The sequence below is a fragment of the Ranitomeya imitator genome, chromosome 2 (assembly GCF_032444005.1).
Source record: "Ranitomeya imitator isolate aRanImi1 chromosome 2, aRanImi1.pri, whole genome shotgun sequence".
NCBI lineage: Eukaryota > Metazoa > Chordata > Amphibia > Anura > Dendrobatidae > Ranitomeya > Ranitomeya imitator.
Genome location: NC_091283.1, coordinates 190,772,834 through 190,793,257, shown reverse-complemented (window position 1 = coordinate 190,793,257; position 20,424 = coordinate 190,772,834). Strand labels below are relative to the sequence as shown.

The 20,424-nt window shown below is 45.2% G+C and overlaps 1 long non-coding RNA gene across 2 annotated transcripts in view; it reads left to right on the top strand.

Moving 5' to 3' along the window:
• LOC138667301 (uncharacterized) overlaps positions 1–18,547 on the top strand; it is a 46,829-nt gene extending 28,282 nt beyond the window's left edge. The window contains exons 4-5 of one of the 2 annotated variants that reach the window (XR_011318698.1): positions 11,362–11,423; positions 17,365–18,547. This is a non-coding gene — a long non-coding RNA (uncharacterized lncRNA). The remainder of the gene's footprint in view (positions 1–11,361; positions 11,424–17,364) is intronic. The other variant, XR_011318699.1, reaches the window with a different exon arrangement.
• Positions 18,548–20,424: the final 1,877 nt, after the last annotated feature.

Below are 20,424 nucleotides of genomic sequence, written 5' to 3'. Positions count from 1 at the left end.
GTATACAAGCCGTTGCTAGGATAAAGTGGTCATGTAAAATCCCATAGCAACCACCTAAGGGGTTAACCACCTATCCTTAAGTGCTGCGAGAGTGCCCCCAAGGTAGATAAACCCCTTTTTCAAGCGTATTCAAGGCGTTGCTAGGATAGAGTGATCATGTAAAATCCCATAGCAACCAGTAAAAGGTTTCCCCACCCACCCGCAGTGCTGCAAGGGTGCCCCCAAGGTAGATAAACCCCTTTTCCAAGCGTATACAAGCCGTTGCTAGGATAAAGTGGTCATGTAAAATCCCATAGCAACCACCTAAGGGGTTAACCACCTATCCTTAAGTGCTGCGAGAGTGCCCCCAAGGTAGATTAACCCCTTTTCCAAGCGTATACAAGGCGTTGCTAGGATAAATTGGTCATGTAAAATCCCATAGCAACCAGTAAAAGGTTTCCCCACCCACCCGCAGTGCTGCAATGGTGCCCCCAAGATAGATAAACCCCTTTTCCAAGCGTATCCAAGGTGTTGCTAGGATAGAGTGATCATGCTATATCCCATAGCAACCAGTAAAGGGGTTCCCCACCCACCCCTCAGTGCTCGTCAGTGCCCCCTAGGTATACAAAGCCCTTTTCCAAGCATATCCAAGGCGCCAAGACAACGAGCTGGCCCGAGCAGGGCTGAAGATTTCATGTCACATGTGACTATAGGGAGGGGGTGGGGCTTAGAAAGGGAGATCCCTGGCGTCACCAGAGGTGGAGGAGCTTGAAAAGGAGCAGTGCCCGATGGGAGGGGGAGCTGTTACCTAGAAGAATGAGCAGCTTTCCCTCAGCTTACCCTGGGGGGTATAATCTGGCCTGGAGGGGTATACTTTGGCCTAGGCTATTTTATACCCCGGGGTATAGTTTGGCCTAGGCCAAAGTATACCCGGGGTATAATCTAGCCTAGGCCACTTTAACCCCGGGTATAGTCTGGCCTGGGGGTATAATCTGGCCTGTTACACCGGTTTTATTTTTATTTTTATTTTATTTATTAATTTCTTATTCTCTATTTGTTTACATGTTTTGAGTTCTATGTATTAACATTTTATAGTTTTTATGGTCCTCTAGTGTGTGTGTATTTTTCCAGCGCAGATTTTCCTTTTCTTTTTAGATTTATCTATTTCTCGCGGGTGGGTGGTTCCGCGATACTATCTGCTGCAGGTTTTGTTTTAGTGTGAGCGCTACAGGTGTCGCTTCTGTGTTCTGATTCATATCAATACAGGTAGGCAAATAGAGTAGGGAAAAGCCAGTGTTTGGAAGTCAGTTACATGGATTTTTTTTTTACAAGAATGAAGAAAACGTCCTAATAAAGTGGTGTGCAAAGTTTCATAACTTTCCATGCAGGACAAATTGATTAAAAACGAAAATAAATAACAGTTTAGCTACTCATTCAAAATAAATTAGTAAATAAATATAACTTTAATTACACATTCAATGTGCAACCACTTCCTTATTTGTCCCTACAAGACGGGGGTGGACGTTTTATGATCCTCAAATTGAATGCATCAGTACATGCTGTGTTATTGGTGCAAGTATATTCTCGAGTGGCCTATAACCATATAAACCATGGACTAAGTTTGTCATCAGTTGAGAAAGTGATGAGTTGGCACCTGAAGATATAGCATCTACTTAGCCAGCGAAGTATTTATTTCGATAGAGGCTGAGGGGTTATTGGGTGCGGATTTTTGCAGAATAGCAATGACAGCTGGAAAATTTTTAGGGAGCAAACCTGTGGCAATAGACATGGTAGAATGGATGCTGGATGAAGCTGGGGTTATGCCAGAGCTACCTGACTGATGGACACGGAAGACACTTGGGTAGACTCGGAGGTTGATTATCATCATCGTCACTCAAAAAAAGCAACTGTGTGACTAAGGTACGAAAGGTAGGAACATGTCTGGGGAAGAATATTGAAAGGAGTATGTATAAGCGTTAGGTGTAAGACATGACACGAGCCTATGAATTATGGACTCTATAGAACAGGACAGATCCACTAAAGTATCAAAGGATCCTCCAAGAGATACAAATTCTGACACAAATAATAAGCCCAAAAGGTTGTGAAGAACAAAACCCATTAGTGAGCTGACTTTGGAAGCCAATCTCTTGCCACTAAGGTCTATTTCTTATGGGTAAAGTCACAATTAACCGATTGGCCATTAATTATACGTCCTTGTGTACAATTTAAAAAAAAAAAAAAGTTTAGAATAAACTCAAAAGTGGAAGTGATCCTGCTGATAAAGATTGAGGGAACCCGGAACAACAGCTAAGTGTTTGGATTTATTAGACTTGGCGTAGTAATAATAATAATTATATAAGTTGAAAAATCTTTTTTTTTCAATTGCATCTATTTAGAAACAAAAGGCTTTACTAAAGACAAATTCCAGCCTCAAAAACTAGGACAAGTTATGGACAAATAGGCAGAAGTGCTGATCGGAGGGCGTCCTAGGGATCAATAGGGGGCTGCAATGAATAGATCACAAAAGCACATTTCAGAGTAAAAATAAGGCGTGATTGGTTGTGGAAATGTCTGCAAAAGTCGTTATGGAGGGAGCAGGGTGAGCTGTGACAGCACCAACTGCGATCAGTGGATCCTGTGTTATCAACAGTTGAATGTGTAGCTCCCTATAGTCTTGCACATCATTAGGAATCTCTCAAAGACCACAACAGCCAAAGACAACACATTAACCATTCCTATCAAACCCGAAAATGTGTATTAACCTCCCAAGGTTAAAAAAAAAAAAAAGAAAGAAAATAACATACATTATGTTAATCAAAGAAAAACTAATTAAATCCTAGAAAACGATAATTATGAATTATGCCTATATATTTCCATAAATAATCCATGCTGAGTTGACTGAGAAGATTTACAAAGTTGTTAGATGGCACTAAAATATAATTAAAAATATAATTTTAATGGGAATCTGCCAGCAGGTTTTTCTATATAATCTGACAGCAGTATGATGTAGGGAAAGACCCTGATTCCATCAATGTGTCACTTACTGGGGTGGTTGGTGCAGTTTTGATACAATCCCTGTTTTCTCTGCTGCAGATGTAGCAGAGCTCGGAATGCTGAGCTGTATATAACCCCGCCCACACCACTGATTGGCAGATTCCTGTGTACACTGTCAGCAAGCTGCTAATCAGTGGTGGGGGCGGGGTTACACACATTAGTGGACTCCCTGGCATGTGAGACCTAGTACTCTAGTGATAATCTCCTGTTCATAAAACACTTGCACTGAAACTACAGCACACATCCTAATAAGTAACACATCCCTGGAATCAGGCTATCTGCCCCTATTTTATGCTGCTCTCATGCTCTCAGATTAAATTGCAAAAACCTGCTGACAGAGCAACTTTAATCCCTTCCTGAGATACACGATAGCGCAGGCTCACTGGATCAAATGGGGGTGTCAGAGAGCTGACATCCTGTAGCAACGCCAATGATCGATGCTAGCACCGATCATGGGCGACATTTGCAGAATTGCAGAGGGAGAGAGCTCCTCTCTCTGCTCCGGCACAACGTAATGCAATCTCATTATGCCGATGGTTTCCATGTGTCACGATCCATGTTTGGATCTGTGGCAGATCTGGTTTTGCTTTGATTAAAACCTTTTTTCCTTTCTGGTCATCGGGGGCTAATGCAGTTCCCCTCCCCGGTGGCCACTGGTGTTATTGCATTGTATTGCTGCTGGGTCAGCTGATGTTGGTGGTGACCACTCCCACCATCCTTCATAAGGTCACCTGATGCATCAGCTGACTGTTGGTTATACAGGTCCCTCTGGAGATCAACCAGGTTGGAGAAAGACCTGGCTGGGAGCAGAAGTTCTTCAGCTGAATCCGGTGTATCTGGTGTTTCTTTCCCGCTGTGCTGTGATTTGCAGCAATAAGCTAAGGGTACCGTCACACTATACGATTTACCTACGATCACGACCAGCGATATGACCTGGCCGTGATCGTAGGTAAATCGTAGTGTGGTCGCTGGGGAGCTGTCACACAGACAGCTCTCCAGCGACCAACTATGCCGAGGTCCCTGGGTAACCAGGGTAAACATCGGGTAACTAAGCGCAGGACCGCGCTTAGTTACCCAATGTTTACCCTGGTTACAAGCGTTAAACTAAAAAAAAAACAAACAGCACATACTTACATTCTGGTGTCCGTCAGGTCCCTTCCCGCATTCACTGACTGCCGGCCGTAAAGTGAAAGTGAAAGCACAGCCGCTGTGCTCTGCTTTCACTTTACGGCCGGCAGTCACAGTGCGGGAAGCAGAGACGGCAAGGGACCTGACGGACACCAGAATGTAAGTATGTGCTGTTTGTTTTTTTTTAGTTTAACGCTTGTAACCAGGGTAAACATCGGGTAACTAAGCGCGGTCCTGCGCTTAGTTACCCGATGTTTACCCTGGTTACAAGCGAACGCATCGCTGGATCGCATCGCTAGATCGCTAGATCGGTGTCACACACACCGATCTAGCGATGACAGCGGGAGATCCAGCGATGAAAGAAAGTTCTAAACGATCTGCTACGACGTACGATTCTCAGCAGGATCCCTGATCGCTGCTGCGTGTCAGACACAGCGATATCGTAACGATATCGCTGGAACGTCACGAATCGTACCGTCGTAGCGATCGAAATGTTATAGTGTGACGGTACCCTAAGTGTTGTTTGCTTACCTTGTTTGTCTAAACCTTCCCTTTGTGTTTTATAAGTGCATGGTGGGACCAGTGCTCTCACCTGCCAGTTCCCGACTTAGGGATAGGTGTTGTGAATTCTGCTCTTGGGTTCCCTCCAGTGGTTGTTGCTGGGAATGCAGTTTTCTCCGAGTCACAGTCCTGGCCAGGTGTATCTGCTAATTGCTGTTCTGACTGGGATATTTAAGTGTGCAGGATTCATTAGCCCTTGCCAGTTGTCAATGTTCCTTGTGAAGTGTTGGATCACTTTCTGGCTTCTCCTGCTAGCTGCCAAATTCAGCAAAGATAAGTGTTTGTTTTTTTGTGTCTGTGGCACACTGCTGTGTGCTTGTTTTTGTTTGTATTCCTGCTCTGATTGTAGGATTCGCTGGAGTTGCAGATATACGCTCCTACATCTTTAGTTAGATGCAGGAAGTTTTTGTATATTCTGCTGTGGATATTTTTGAAGGGTTTTAATACTGACCGCGCAGAACTCTGTCCTATCCTGTCCTATTTAGCTAGAAGTGGCCTCCTGTGCTAAATCCTGTTTTTCTGCCTGTGTATGTTTTTTCCTCTCCGACTCACCGCCAATATTTGTGGGGGGCTGTCTATCCTTTGGGAATCTGCTCTGAGGCAAGATAGTATTCCTATTTCCATCTTTAGGGGTATTTAGTCCTCCGGCTGTGACGAGGTGTCTAGGATTGTTAGGTACACTCCACGGCTACTTCTAGTTGCGATGCTAAGTTCAGGATTGCGGTCAGTATAGTGACCACCTACTCCAGTGAAAGTTTTCATGCTGCTCCAAGGTCACCGGATCATAACAGATAGGTGCAGGGCAAGTGAGGGACTAGGTATCCTGGTCGGCGAGTGGTTGAAAGAACCCGTATAGGGATGGTAGTAAGAGCAGGGCACATTCTCAGGTGAGTGCAGGAGGTGTCCATTCCCCGTTCCCTACCAACAGTGCCCACCGTTGTTAAAGTGTCCCCGGTGTACCCTTGTGTATGTTTCGTCGTTTTGTGAGCGGCCACCCGTTGGGTCGTGTCATGCCAGGACTGTCACTTCGTGACATTATAACCAACCGTCCCATTTCTTCTGGTGAACCATGGCTCAAATGCAGGCCTTTGCCCAACTGCTTCAGACCCTCACCGACGAGTTTAAGGTGCTGCGTTGTGAGGTGGTGCAACAGCTGCAGCAGTTGTTGGGGTTCTGGGCCTCGGCTCAACCACAACCCAAAATATCTCTCCCTGACAGGTTCTCTGGAGGGAGAGATACATTTTTGTTTTTTAAGGAGGCCTGTAAGCTATACTTCAGGCTCTACCCTCGTTCATCAGGGAGTGAGGAACAATGGGTGGGAATCATTGTTTCCCTTCTTAAGGGTGATCCCCAATCTTGGGCCTTCTCCCTGCCAACTGGTTCTCCATCTCTACGGTCGGTGGATGAGTTTTTCAAGGCTCTGGCACTGCTGGATGGTGATCCTGATGGCGTCACTCTGGCGGAATCCCGTCACTCCGTAAGATCAAGCAGGGGGGCCGGCCGGCTGAGGAGTATTGTTCAGAGTTCAGGAGATGGGCCACAGATACACAGTGGAATGACCCTGCCCTTTGGAGGAATTTTGTGGAGGGTATGTCCCCAAGGTTGCAAGATACTCTGGTGCAGTACGCCGCCCCCAGGTCATTGGAGGCCGCCATGTCCCTTGCCATCCTGGTAGATAGGTGCTTGAGGGAGAGACATACACCAAATGTGCCCCCGGTAGTCCTTGCTAGGGAGGGGGACACACCTGAGCAGGTGGACGAACCCATGCAGGTGGGAGGAGTTGTTTCACAAACAGGGTTGCCTGTGGTTCGCCGTGGTGTGGGGGCATGTTTTTACTGTGGGCAGACTTTTTATTTTATCGGTGTCTGACCAGCTCGCGCCAAAATACCTTTACCACCTAAGAAGCCGCATCCCCCTGGTCGTGTGGAGGGAGGCGACCAGGGAGTGTATATTTCCTCCATCTCTTCTCCTCAGTGTACCCTGTCAGCTGAAGTAGTGGTTGGCAGGGTAATTGAGTGTATACCGGTGCTTGTGGACAGTTGAGCAGGTGTCAATCTGGTGGATGCTCTTTTTATCCAGACCCACCTGAGGTGTAGGACATTACCTAAACCCCTAAGCGTCCAGGCCATTGACTCCGTACCTCTCAGCCAGGGGTGGGTAACCCAAGTCGTGGATGATATACACCTGCGTATAGGGACTCATCATGAGGAGTTCCTGTCGTGTTACGTCTTGGGGGGAATGCCAACACCCATTGTTTTAGGACTCCCTTGGTTGGAAAAACACAACCTGGTCATAGATTGGGGGTCAAGGGAAGTGGGATCAGTCTTGTGATGGCTGCTGCCCAGGGGCAACTGTCTCTGCCGTCCTTCTACAACCTACCCCTTCTTCTCCAGTGGGGGCAGCAGAGGTGCTGCCAGGGAGTAGGGGCAAGACTCAACCCTCACCACATGCTAACCCTGAGTGTCGTAGTCCCCTTAGGAGTAGGGGTCAGGGGAGGGTGGTGGTTTCCCCTGAGCTTGGTGGGGGTGTGACTGTGGTGACACAGGGGGATGCCTCTGTTGTCAATGCCTCAAAGAATTCACCGTCTTGTGGTAGACGTATGCGTGAAATTAAACATTTAGGTCCGGACCTGTGTGTGAATGAGTACGTATGGGTGTCCACCCAAAACATCAGAAGTGTTCTACTGGGACCTGGAGTTCCAGGGTGATTGGGCCATATCGAGTGTCGGCCGTTCTCAGCCCGGGGACTTTTCAGTTGGAGTTACCCCAGCTATGCATGTACACAACTCATTCCCCAGGTCGGCGCTCTGGAGATTTGTGGCGCCTCCGGAGCCTACATTGTTGGCATTTTCATCAGGCCGCGTTTGCCATAAATCTGAGAGTAAAGTGACTGCCGAGGTAAACTGTGGTGGATCGAGGCATCCTCACCGTAGGTTGTTATCTCGTGAAGCCCGGTGTTGAGTGTCCAGAGTCCCCTCATTGAAAGGGGGGGTACTGTCGTGATCCATGTTTGGATCTGTGGCACATCTGGTTTTCCTTTGATTAAAACCTTTTTTCCTTTCTGGTCATCAGGGTTTAATGCAGTTTACCCCCCCAGCCCCTCCCCCCCGATGGCCGCTGGTGTTATTGCATTGCTGCTGGGTCAGCTGATGTTGGTGGTGACCACTCCCACCATCCTTCATAAGGTCATCTGATGCATCAGCCGACTGTTGGTTATACAGGTCCTTCTGGAGATCAACCAAGTTGGAGAAAGACCTGGCTGAGAGCAGTAGTTCTTCAGCTGAGTCCGGTGTATCTGGTGTTTCTTTCCCGCTGTGCTTTGCAGCAATAAGCTAAGTGTTGTTTGCTTACCTTGTTTGTCTAAACTTTCCCTTTGTGTTTTATTAGTGCAGCGGTGGGACCAGTGCTCTCACCTGCCAGTTCCCTACTTAGGGATAGGTGCAGGGCAAGTGAGGGACTAGGTATCCTGGTCGGAGAGGGGTTGAAAGAACCCGTATAGGGATGGTAGTAAGAGCAGGGCACATCCTCAGGTGAGTGCAGGAGGTGTCCATTCCCCGTTCCCTACCGACAGGGCTTACCGTTGTTAAAGTGTCCCCGGTGTACCCTTGTGTATGTTTCGCCGTTTTGTGAGCGACCACCCATTGGGTCGTGTCACGCCAGGACTGTCACTTCGTGACACCATGTTTGGTATTGCGCATTCGGAATAACCTGACCTATAAAACAGTCCCACTAGTTAACCCCTTCAGCAAACACCGTTAAAAAAATTAATAAAAAACTAGGCAAAAAAAAGCAGTGTTTTACATCATGCTGCTAAACAAAAAGTGGAAAATAACGCGATCAAAAAGAGCAATGTAAATAAAAATGGTATTTCTGCCACAAAAAAAACAAGCATCCATACACAGGGTCGGTTTTAGGCAAAGTGGGGCCCTAGGCAAAGTTTAAAATGGGGCCCCAAATGCTAACATATTGCACATCGCACACAAGCATTTCAGTTGTATTTACATGCGCTGAGTTCAGGCCGCTAAATGAACATTCAACGCTTGTTTCCCAACCTCTTTCCACCGTCTGAGAAAGAATGATGGGGACAGAGTGATCACTAATAGATCACTAACAGATCACCATAGAGTATCATGTTATCAGCAGCATATTATTATTATTATACATTTTTATAGCGCCATTTATTCCATGGCGCTTTACATGTGAATACGAGGCAAATATAGACAAATACATTAAACATGAGCAGATAACAGGCACACTGGTACATAAGGAGGGAGGACCCTGCCCGCGAGGGCTCACAGTCTGCAGGGGATGGGTGATGAAACACTAGGAAAGGGTAGGGCAGGTTGCGCGGCGGTTCAGTAACTTCAGGATCACTGCAGGCTGTAGGCTTGTCGGAAGAGGTGGGTCTTCAGGTTCTTTTTGAAGGTTTCTATGGTAGGCAAGAGTCTGATGTGTTGGGGTAGAGAGTTCCAGAGTATGGGGCAAGCACGGGAGAAGTCTTGGATGCGGTTGTGGGAAGAAGAGATGAGAGGAGAGTAGAGAAGGAGGTCTTGAGAGGATCGGAGGTTGCGTGTAGGTAGGTACCGGGAGACCATGTCACAGATGTATGGAGGAGAAAGGTTGTGGATGGCTTTGTATGTCATTGTGAGGGTTTTGAACTGGAGTCTCTGGGCGATAGGAAGCCAGTGAAGGGCTTGACATAGGGGAGAGGCTGGGGAATAGCGGGGAGACAGGTAGATTAGTCGGGCAGCAGAGTGTAGGATGGATTGGAGCGGTGCCAGAGTGCTAGAGGGGAGTCCAGAGAGTAGGAGGTTGCAGTAGTCGAGGCGGGAGATGATAAAGGCATGCACTAGCGTTTTTGCGGTGTCGCGGTCAAGGAAAGCACGGATCCGGGAAATATTTTTGAGTTTCAGATGGCAGGAGGAGGCAAGGGCTTGGATATGTGGCTTGAAAGAGAGGGCAGAGTCGAGGATCACCCAGAGGCACCGGGCGTGTGGGACTGGGGAAAGTGAGCAGCCATTGGCATTGATGGATAGGTCTGGTGGAAGGGTAGAGTGAGATGGGGGAAAGATGATGAATTCTGTTTTGCCCATGTTCAGTATCTACAGTTATCAATATCTACAGTTTACACCGACAATGTGCTGCTGAGAACAATGATTTTTGTACCGGCATAAACAATCCAATTACTTGATGAATATGCAGCATTTTCTTGTTTAGTATAATACACCCCGTAGTCCTCCACATAGTATAATGTGCACCACAGTCCTCCATATTGTAAAATGCACACCCCATAGTCCTCCATATAACATAATATGCCCCATAGTCCTTCATATAGTATATACACTTCCCATAGTCCTCAATATAGTATAATATACTCCTCATAGTCTGCCATATATTAAAATACAATGCCCAGTCCTCCACATAGTATAATACACTCCTCATAGTGCTCCATATAGTATAATGCATCGCCATAGTCATCCATGTAGTACAATTCACTTCCCATAGTATAATGCACCCCATAGTTCTTCAAATAGTATAATGTATTCCCCATAGTCCTCGATACAGTATAATGCAGCCCACATATAGTATAATGCAGCCACCCCACAGAGTATAATGCAACCACCCCACAGAGTATAATGTAACCCCCATAGAATATAATGCAGCCCCCCTCATATAGTATAATGTAGCCCACTCATAGAGTATGATGCAATCACCCCTCATAGAATATAAATATAATACAGCCCCTAGAGAATATAATGTAGCCCCGAATAGAGTAGAATACAGCCCATCTCCCCATAGAATATCATGTAGCCCCATCAAAGAGTATGATGCAATCCTCCCTCATAAAATCTAATACAGCCCCCCATAGAATACAATGTAGCCCCCATAGAAAATAATGCAACCCACATCCCCATAGTATATAATGTAGCCCCCCATAGAATATAATGCAGCCTCCCATAGTATATAACACAGCGTCCCCCATAGATTATAATGTACCCCCCATAGTATATAACACAGCCACATAGTATATAACACAGCCTCCCCCATAGAATATAATATATCCCAATAATATTTAACACAGCTTCCCCCATAGAATATAATATACCCCCATAGTATATAACACAGCCCGCAGTGTTACCATTCCCGCAGCTGCGTGTTCCCGCCGCTCTGCTGCCGGGTCCCCGCGCGCCAGGATGTTGGTTCCTCCTGCTACTGCGCCTCCCCGCCGCTCTGCTTCCGGGTCCGGGCGCGTCGACTTCTCTCCTCCTGCTGCAATGTCTGCTTCCGGGTCCAGGTGCGTCCAAGCTCAGTCTTCCTCCTCGCTACTTCCGGTGTCTCGCTCTCCCGGGGGGGCGGTGTCTGCGCAGGCACTCGGGGCTCTTCAGAGGGCGCAGGCGGACCTTCACCATTTCTCCTTCCTGCGGACGCCGGGGCTAGTAATTCACAGTAACCAATCCGGGTAGGGATTCTGCTATAAGAGGCAGTCCTTCCTGCATCTTGGTGCCTGATTGTCACATAGCCTCGCTTGTGCGTCTGGCCATTACGCTTTCCCTGAGCTCCGTGTCTTGTTCTCCGTTTTCCCAGCTTCTGTTTATCTTCCTTCTGTGCTCTCTCTTAACTCCTCCTTTTTTCCCCGCAGCTTCCTCCGTTCCGGCTCTCCTGCTCACTGGTCTGACGTCCGCCTTCCTGGTTCCTCGTTTGGTACCTACTATCAGGTTTTTTGGTCCACTGTCCTCCGTTCCTTCTCATCCTCTTCCTCCTTTTCTGAGCCCTCCCTCTTGGTACTTCACTGTGGTTTAGTGATCTCTGGGCTTGCCCCTGACGGCCCCTGTATAGGGGTCAGTTTATCATTAGGTCCGCTTGCCCAGGGGTAGGTCTTTTCACGGTCCAGAGGGTCCACTCTTGTTCCTCCTTTCCGAACGTTATACATAGTATATAGCACAGCCTCATAGTATATAGCCCAGCCCGCATAGTATATAACACAGCCTGCATAGTATATAGCACTGTCCACATAGTATATAGGACAGCCCGCATAGTACAGTATATAGCACTGCCCGCATAGTATATAGCACTGCCCGCATAGTATATAGCACAGCCAGCATAGTATATGGCACAGCCCGCATAGAATATTCACAGCTCGCATAGTATATAACACAGCCCGTATAGTATATAACACAGCCCACATAGTATATAGCACAGCCCGCTTAGTATATAGCACAGCCCGCATAGAATATAGCACAGCCCGCACAGAATATTTACAGCCTGCATAGAATATTTACAGACCGCATAGAATATTTACAGACCGCATAGAATATTCACAGCCTGCATAGTATATAGCACAGCCCGCATAGTTTATAGCACAGCCCGCATAGTATATAGCACAACCCGCATAGTATATAGCACAGCCCGCATAGTATATAGCACAACCTGCATAGTATATAGTACAGCCCGCATATTATATATATTATATAGCACAACCTGCATAGTATATAGCACAGCCCTCATAGTATATGGCACAGCCCACGTAGTATATAGCACAGCTCGCATAGTTTATTACACAGCCCGCATAGTATATAGTACAGCCCACATCTCCCCCCCCGAGAATGGCCCCACAGTTCAGTATTCACTGTTATAGTAAAAAAAAAGCAAAAAAAAAAACCACATACAATACTCACCTCTCCTCGTGCCCGCGCTACTCCTTGCTCCTGTCTCAGCAGCTGCACTGCCTGGCATACAGTGAGTGCGCAATTATGTCATCGCGCACCCTCAGTGTCAGGGGCAGAGCAGGCAATGATGAGAGAGGATGAATCAGCTGACGCTTTCTCCTTCATCATTGCTTTGATCTGTACTGGCAGACACCGGTATAGTTCAATGCAGTGGTGGGGGAGTCGGCGCTGGTGGCAGGCGGGCCCCCCGCCTCACAGGGGCCCATTGCGGCTGCGTGAAGTGGCGCTAGCTGGGGGCCCCTGACCAGGTCTGCCTGCCCCTAACGCCGGCCCTGACCATACAGCTCCGTCAGAGGAAAAATAAAAAAGATATAGCTCTCAGAATAAAGTAATGCAAAAATAATTATTTTTTCTATAAAATAGTTGCGTAAAAGTGCCAAAACATAAAAAAACTATATAAATGTGGCATCACTGTAATCGTACTGACCTGAAGAATAAAGCTGGTTTATCAATTTTACAACACGTGAAACAGCACACACAAAAAAAACAATTCCTGAATTGCTGTTTTTTGTTTATTTTGGCTCCCAAAAATCGTAATAGAAAGCGATCAAAAAATGTCACGTGCCCAAAAATGGCACCAATAAAAACGTCAGTGAATGGATTCCTCAGGGGTTTCATCTAAATCACGCCACTCACTAAATCACGAGATTTAGATGTAAACCCGATGTACGTAAGTGCTCAGCGTAGAGCGCAGGATAAATGTGATCCCAAAGATTATGGTATGTAAATGTTCCCAACAAAAGCTTCAACTCAATCCATAATAAAAGCAAGTCCCCCTCAGGTCCATCATCTGGTAATGGAAATATAGGAGAATTCCACTTTACTGGTAGTACAAAGGCTCTGGAAAAGGGAAATAGCTCAAAAGAAATTCTGCAAATTCTGCACTCTCAACTCCAAATGCCCCCTCCCTTCTGAGCCCCACAGTGTGCTTAATCCGAATATAGCGTTCACGTGTTTGGCATTTCTGTAGCGATGACAGTCCACCTAATTTACAGGTGCATGTCTCCAGAAGCATGAGCTTGTCACAATGTACTGGGCACTACAACGTACTGGTGACTGCAATGTACTCGTCACTACAATGGCAGTTTGCAATTTCCACTCAGTAATATACACTTCTGGAGTCAAAATCGTCACTACACCTATAGATAAATTCCCAAAGTGGTATAATTTCCAAAATGGGGTCACTTGAGGGGGGTTCTGCTCTTCTAGCACTAAGAGACTCTGTTACTATTTTTACCGCTATGTGGAGTCCACAAATTATTCTTGCAAAATCTGCACTCCAGGAGGAAAATAGAGCTCCATCCCTCCCGAGTCTCACGGTATGGCTAAGCAGTACTGTACAGCCACATATAGGGCTGTATATTCAGCAGATATTGTGGAACAAATGTTGGTGCCATGTTTATCCATTTCCCAGTGTGAAAATGTAAAAATCTGGGGATAAAACAAAATGTTAGTGGTAAAAATGCAATTATTTTTTCTTCACTGCCCAATGGTATAAAATTCTGTGGCACACCTGTGGTGTCAATATGATCACTGCACCCATAGATGAATTCATTGAGAGGTGTAGTTTGTAAAATTGGGTCTCTTATGGGGGTTCTGCTGTCCTGGCACCTCAAGGGCTCTACCAAAATGACATGGCAGCCTCAAACTAGTCCAGCAAAATCTAATCTCAATTATGGCGCTTCTTTCCTTCTGAGCATTGCACCGTATCTCAAAAGTAGTTTTTAACCACATATGGGGTATTGGTGCACTCAGGAGAAATTACACACAAAATTTTGGGGTCTATTTTTCCCTGCAACCCTGGGAAAATAAAACACTTGGGGCTAAAAGAACATTTTTTGGGGGAAAAAATATAATTATGTTATAAACTTCTGTGAAGCGCATGTGGGTTCAAGGTGCTCACCACACTTCTAGATAAATTAGATGGTAGCATCGGGTATACTAGAATAAGCATGTCCACGTAGCATATTGCCCAGCCACGTAGTATATTGCACAGCCCACGTAGTATATTGCCCAGTCACGTAGTATATTGCCCAGTGACGTAGTATATTGCCCAGACACGTAGTATATTGCCCAGTCATGTAGTATATTGCCCAGTGACATAGTATATTGCCCAGCCACGTAGTATATTGCCCAGTTGCGTAGTATATTGCGCAGCCACGTAGTATATTGCCCAGTTACGTAGTATATTGCCCAGTCACGTAGTATATTGCCCAGTGACATAGTATATTGCCCAGCCACGTAGTATATTGCCCAGTTACGTAGAATATATCGCCTAGTGACGTAGTATATTGCCCAGCCACGTAGTATATTGCCCAGTTACGTAGTATATTGCCTAGTGACGTAGTATATTGTTCAGCCACGTAGTATATTGCCCAGTGACGTAGTATATTGCCCAGTGACGTAGTATATTGCCCAGCCGCGTAGTATATTGCCCAGTTACGTAGTATATTGCCCAGTGACGTAGTATACAGCACAGAGCCACGTATATTGCCCAGTTACGTAGTATATTGCACAGCGACGTAGTATACAGCACAGAGCCACGTAGTATATTGCACAGCGAAGTAGTATACAGCCCAGATCCACGTAGTATATTGGCCAGTCACATAGTATATTGCCCAGCTACGTAGTATATTGTCCAGCCAGGTTTGGCACAGGTTAAAAAATAAAAAATAAACATATACTCACCTTTCCGAGGGCAGCTTCCGATCCCAGGGTTGGTATGAGCGCAGGACCTGTGATGATGTCGTGGTCACATGACCATGACGTCATGGCAGGTCTTTCTAGCGCAGGCGCGCAGGGCTTGTGATGACGTCGCGGTCACATGACCGTGACGTCATGGCAGGTCCTTCTCGCGCAGGCGCGCAGGGCCTGTGATGACGTCGCGGTCACATGACAAGGCAGGTCCTTCTCCCATACCATCTTTGCAACCGGAACCTGCAACGGAAGATGGCGGCCGGCGCGAGCGATTACAGAGGGTGAGTATAGCAGTTTTGTTTTTTTTTTTATATAATTTTTAACATTACATTTTTTACTATTGATGCCGCATAGGCAGCATCAATAGTAAAAAGTTGGGGACACACAGGGTTAATAGCGGCGGTAACGAAATGCGTTACCCGCGTCATAATGCGGTCCGTTACCGCCGGAATTAACCCTGTGTGAGCGCTGACCGGAGGGGAGTATGTGGGCGACAGGCACTGACTGCGGGGAGTAAGGAGCGGCCATTTTCTTCTGGACTGTGCCCGTCGCTGATTGGTCACGGCAGCCATGACAGGCAGCTGGCGAGACCAATCAGCGAATGAATAACCATGACAGAAGGACAGACAGAAAGACGGAAGTGACCCTTAGACAATTATATAGTAGATTCCTTGAGGGGTTTAGTTTCCAAAATGAGTTCACTTGTGGGGGGTTTCACTGCACATCAGGGGCTATCCAAACGCGACATGACACCCATGATGAACATTCCATCAAAATCTGCATTCCAAATGTCACTCCATACATTCTGAGTCCTGTTGTGCATTCAAGCAGTAGTTTTCCCTCACGTATGGCATATCTGCATACTTAGGAGAAATTGCACAACAAATTTTTGGGTCAATTTTCTCTTGCTACTCTTGAGAAAATAAAAAATTGGGAATAAAAAACATTTTTGTGGGGAGAATGTGATTTCTTTTTTATTTTCACCGCTCAACATTAAAAACTTCTATGAAGCACCTGGGGGTTCAAAGTACACACCACACATCTAGATAAGTTCCTTATTTTTGTGGGACGGGACGGCGCAGGAGCTCGAGGAATTCATGTCTGCTTTGAATGAAAATACACTCAATATTAAACTGACTTATAATTTCAATACCACCACGTCTCCCTCACAATCAACACTGATAGGTCAGTGCCGACTGACGTTTGCAGAAAACCGACATCAGTTAATTCACTTATACATGCCAGCTCTTCACATAATCCTGCCACCATCAGTGCCGTCCTGGTCGGATCTGCTCCACTAATGACTGCTTAGAAAAACAAGCAGCGGATCTTAAAGTCCGTTTTCAAAATCGCAGATACAGCAACAGATGCATAAGGAAGGGTTACGATAGAGTAAAAAAGACTAAGACTGATAATCAAAAGATTCGCTTTATCTCAACATTTACTCATGAGTGGAGTAATATGCTAAATATTTTGATGAAGCACTGGGCTATCCTGGGCGCCGAACCCTCCTTTGGCTCATCCATTGGTAGCTTTCCCTCCATGACATCAAGAAGATCTAAAAATCTTAATGACTTACTTGTCAATAGTCACTATGTTCCGAAAATATCTAACCCATTCAGTACAAGGGGACCCACCCCGGGGTGTTTTTCTTGCGGCCACTGTCTTGCCTGCGCAAATGTCCTGCGCTGCTCCACTTTTCAATCATCTGATGGTCTGAGGCAATTCCAAATATGACAACGCATATCATGTAGTAGCACCAACGTAATATATTACGCTACATGTGGTTGTCCCATGATATACGTTGGCCTCACTTCAAGAGAACTACGAGTTAGATTACGGGAGCATGTGCGGGACATTTGCGCGGCCAAGACAGTGGCCGACTCTTCCGACCTTAAATCTATCCCTCGCCACTTTAAGGCTTATCATAATTGTGATCCTACAACGTTCAAAGTGAGAGGGATCGAGGTCATTCATCTCGGGATCCGTGGTGGTAACTATAAAAATATATTGGCTCAAAAAGAATCTAGATGGATTGTAACACTGGACACCATGACCCCGAAAGGTCTAAATGAATCTCTCAGCTTTGCTTCATTTTTATAAACTTTCTGTTCCACGCCGATTCTTCATTTGCCCATATAATGCTCAATATAGTTCCCTCTGATGGTGTATTTTTTGTTTTTAAAAATCTTTTTAATTTTAATATTTCTTCTATTTAGTGATATTTATGTATGGTCAAGATTCCTTTATCGGAGTTCCTCCTTACCATCGCGCCATGAAGATTGCGTAATATCCCAGATATTCACCATGTCTTATCACTCTCGAGGACGAAAATATGTAACGGTCATTGATTATGCTTTAGTATGGATCTAGGTGCAATATTGTCATAATGACGCTTTGTTTATATTTATAACTACGGATTGTGTGCCGCGCCTCCATAATATAATGTATATATCATGTATAATTAATATTCACTTGTATAGATATTTTTGACATTGCATTTATCATATGTTCGTATACCTTTACACGGTTTTGCGCGTGCGCGCTGTTGTCCCCGGATCCGACATGGTGCCTGGCGTCTTTTCTGCCTCCTGCGCCTGCCTAGGGACCTCCCTTCCCATGTGCTGTGATGCTTGACGCTCGGTTTTTACCATGCCAGGACCTGGGGTACGCACGTGCATGCGCCATCAATGCCATCCCCTAGTTGGTCTATTTCGACCCAGTGATGTGTCACGTGATGTGTTTCCATGACTATTAAAGGTCCTTCCACATACTAACACAGTATACCCTTTGAAGAAGTGTCCAGCGTGGACACGAAACGCGCGTCGGGTCACTCACCATCTAGTGAGGGTTCCTGTGCACACAGCGGTAAGCTCTGCTGACATTGTTTCAGTGTTATTCACATGCTACTTCGCATGTATGGCTAGCTATATAGGGCTCTGCACCACAGCACAATATGTGCTTATTCTATGCCTATTAGGGCTGCATTTGGCTATTTGCTAGATTCTACCTGTTGCCCTTACCGCTCATTGCCGGTTGCAGCCATAATTATAATCATATTAATACTTACCTGACATATAACTATTGTAGCATTGTGCCACTTAGCATGTATGGCTAATTATATAGGGCTCTGCACCACAGCACAATATGTGCTTAATCTATGCCTACTAGGGCCGCACTTGGCTATTTGCTAGATTTCACCTGCTTTTTGCGGGTTGTAGCCATAATTATAACTATATCAGTACTTACCCGATATATAATTATTGTAAAATTGAAGGTATTGTTACTTTCTCCTTGACTTACATGTGCACATTACCGTATACTGTATATCCTGAATCTTTACTACACTTTATGTGTGTTTTTAAAAAAATATTTGTTTAAATAAAATTTATACTTTTTCTACATATCTTAATTTGAGTTACTCTCATGTTTTTCTCCTGAATTCTGAAGTTCCTTGAAGGGTCTAGTTTCTAAAATAAGGTCACCTGTGGGTGGTTTCCACTCTTTAGGAACATCAGGGGGTCTCCAATCTCATGGCATCTGCTGATGATTCCAGCAAATTTTACAATCAAAAAGTCAAATGGCGCTTGTTCCCTTCCGAGGCCTGCCGTGCGCCAAAACAGTAGTTTCCCCTACATATGGGGTATCGGAGTACTCAGGAGAAAATGAACAACAAATTGTAGGGTGCAATTTCTCCTGTTACCCTTGTGAAAATTCTAAATTTGGGGCTAAAAACATTGTGTGAAATTTTTTTTTTTATTTTCACTACTCAACGTTATAAACTTTGGTAAAATACCTGGGGGTTCATGGTGCTCACAACAAATGTAGATAAGTTCCCTGAGGGGTCTAGTTTCCAATATGTTGTCACTTGTGAGCGGTTTCTACTGTTTAGGCACATAGGGGCTCTCCAAATGCGAAATCGTGTCCACTAATTATTCCAGCAAATTTTACATTGAAAAAATCAATTGGAGCTCCTTACCTTCTGAGCTTTGCTGTGCGCCAAAACCGTAGTTTTCCCTTAATAATGGGAATCAGCGTAATCAGGAGAAATTGCAGAACAAATTTTGGGGGTCATTTTGTCCTGTTACCTTTGAGAAAATAAAAAAGTTTATGTCTAAAGTAAAATTTGTGTGAAAAAAGTTAAATGTTCATTTTTCCCTTCAACATTCCATTAATTCTTGTGAAACACCTCAAGGGTTAATAAACTTACTGAATGTGGTTTTATGAATGGTGTTACTTTTTGGTATTTTCTGACATATAGGCCCCTTAAACTCACTTCAGATGTGATGAAGTCCCTAAAAAAATGGTTTTGTAAATTTTGTTGGAAAAATGAGAAATTGCTGGTTAACTTTTTACTCTTATTAACAAAAAAAAATGTCCCTTAAAAATTTTGCTGATGTAAAGTAGTCATGTGGGAAATGTTATTTATTAACTATTTTATGTGACATAACTCTCTGATTTAGACCATAAAAATTAAAATTTAAAAATTGCAAACATTTTCCAAATTTTTGCCAAATCTCCGATTTTTTTCACAAAAAAAGCAAGTCACGGATACGGGGGGTTTCTCATTTCGCTAACATCAGTCTAGAACAACAAATATGTCCACACATTTCGCTATCAGCAGTTCTACATCTGGGCGGGGAGGGGCTTCCGATCGAACTTCGGGAACACCCGACAATGTGGCAAACGATACAGACCTGGAGGCGATGCAGACGGCTTTTCAAATTACGCACTGAGTGGTCCCCATTTCAACCATTTCTAGGTAATCCTGGGTTTCTAGGGGGTACTCCACCACCATTTTATAGACATCTAGCAGATCAGGGATGTGTACAAGCAATAGATTTGATGGACTTTGGATTCTCCATGCTCTCTTTTGATATAGCATCATAACGCTTCCCGCTGTTTAACAACAATCCCTTTTTGTTCCTTCAAGCACGCAGCTTGGTACAAAAATCTCTACCAGGTGGAGGTGTGGGGGAGTAGAGGAATAACTTGGACGGCTTCATTAGAAATACAAGATCACAGCTGGAGTCCACAAGTAGCATGTACTCTCTACTACGTAAAAGGTGGTCATGGGAAGGGAGGTTTAGCAAAATGGTCAGCAGACATTCCAGGCTTTGGGGTGGGGGACTTCCTTGATGCCACTACAGTACAAAGAAAGATCCTGACATATAGTAGCTATACGGACATGGCCCTATTGATATTGCATAAGGCCTATATTACCCCATACTTGCAATCTAAGATGTCTCCTTCAACTCTCTATTTTTGCCCCAAATGTA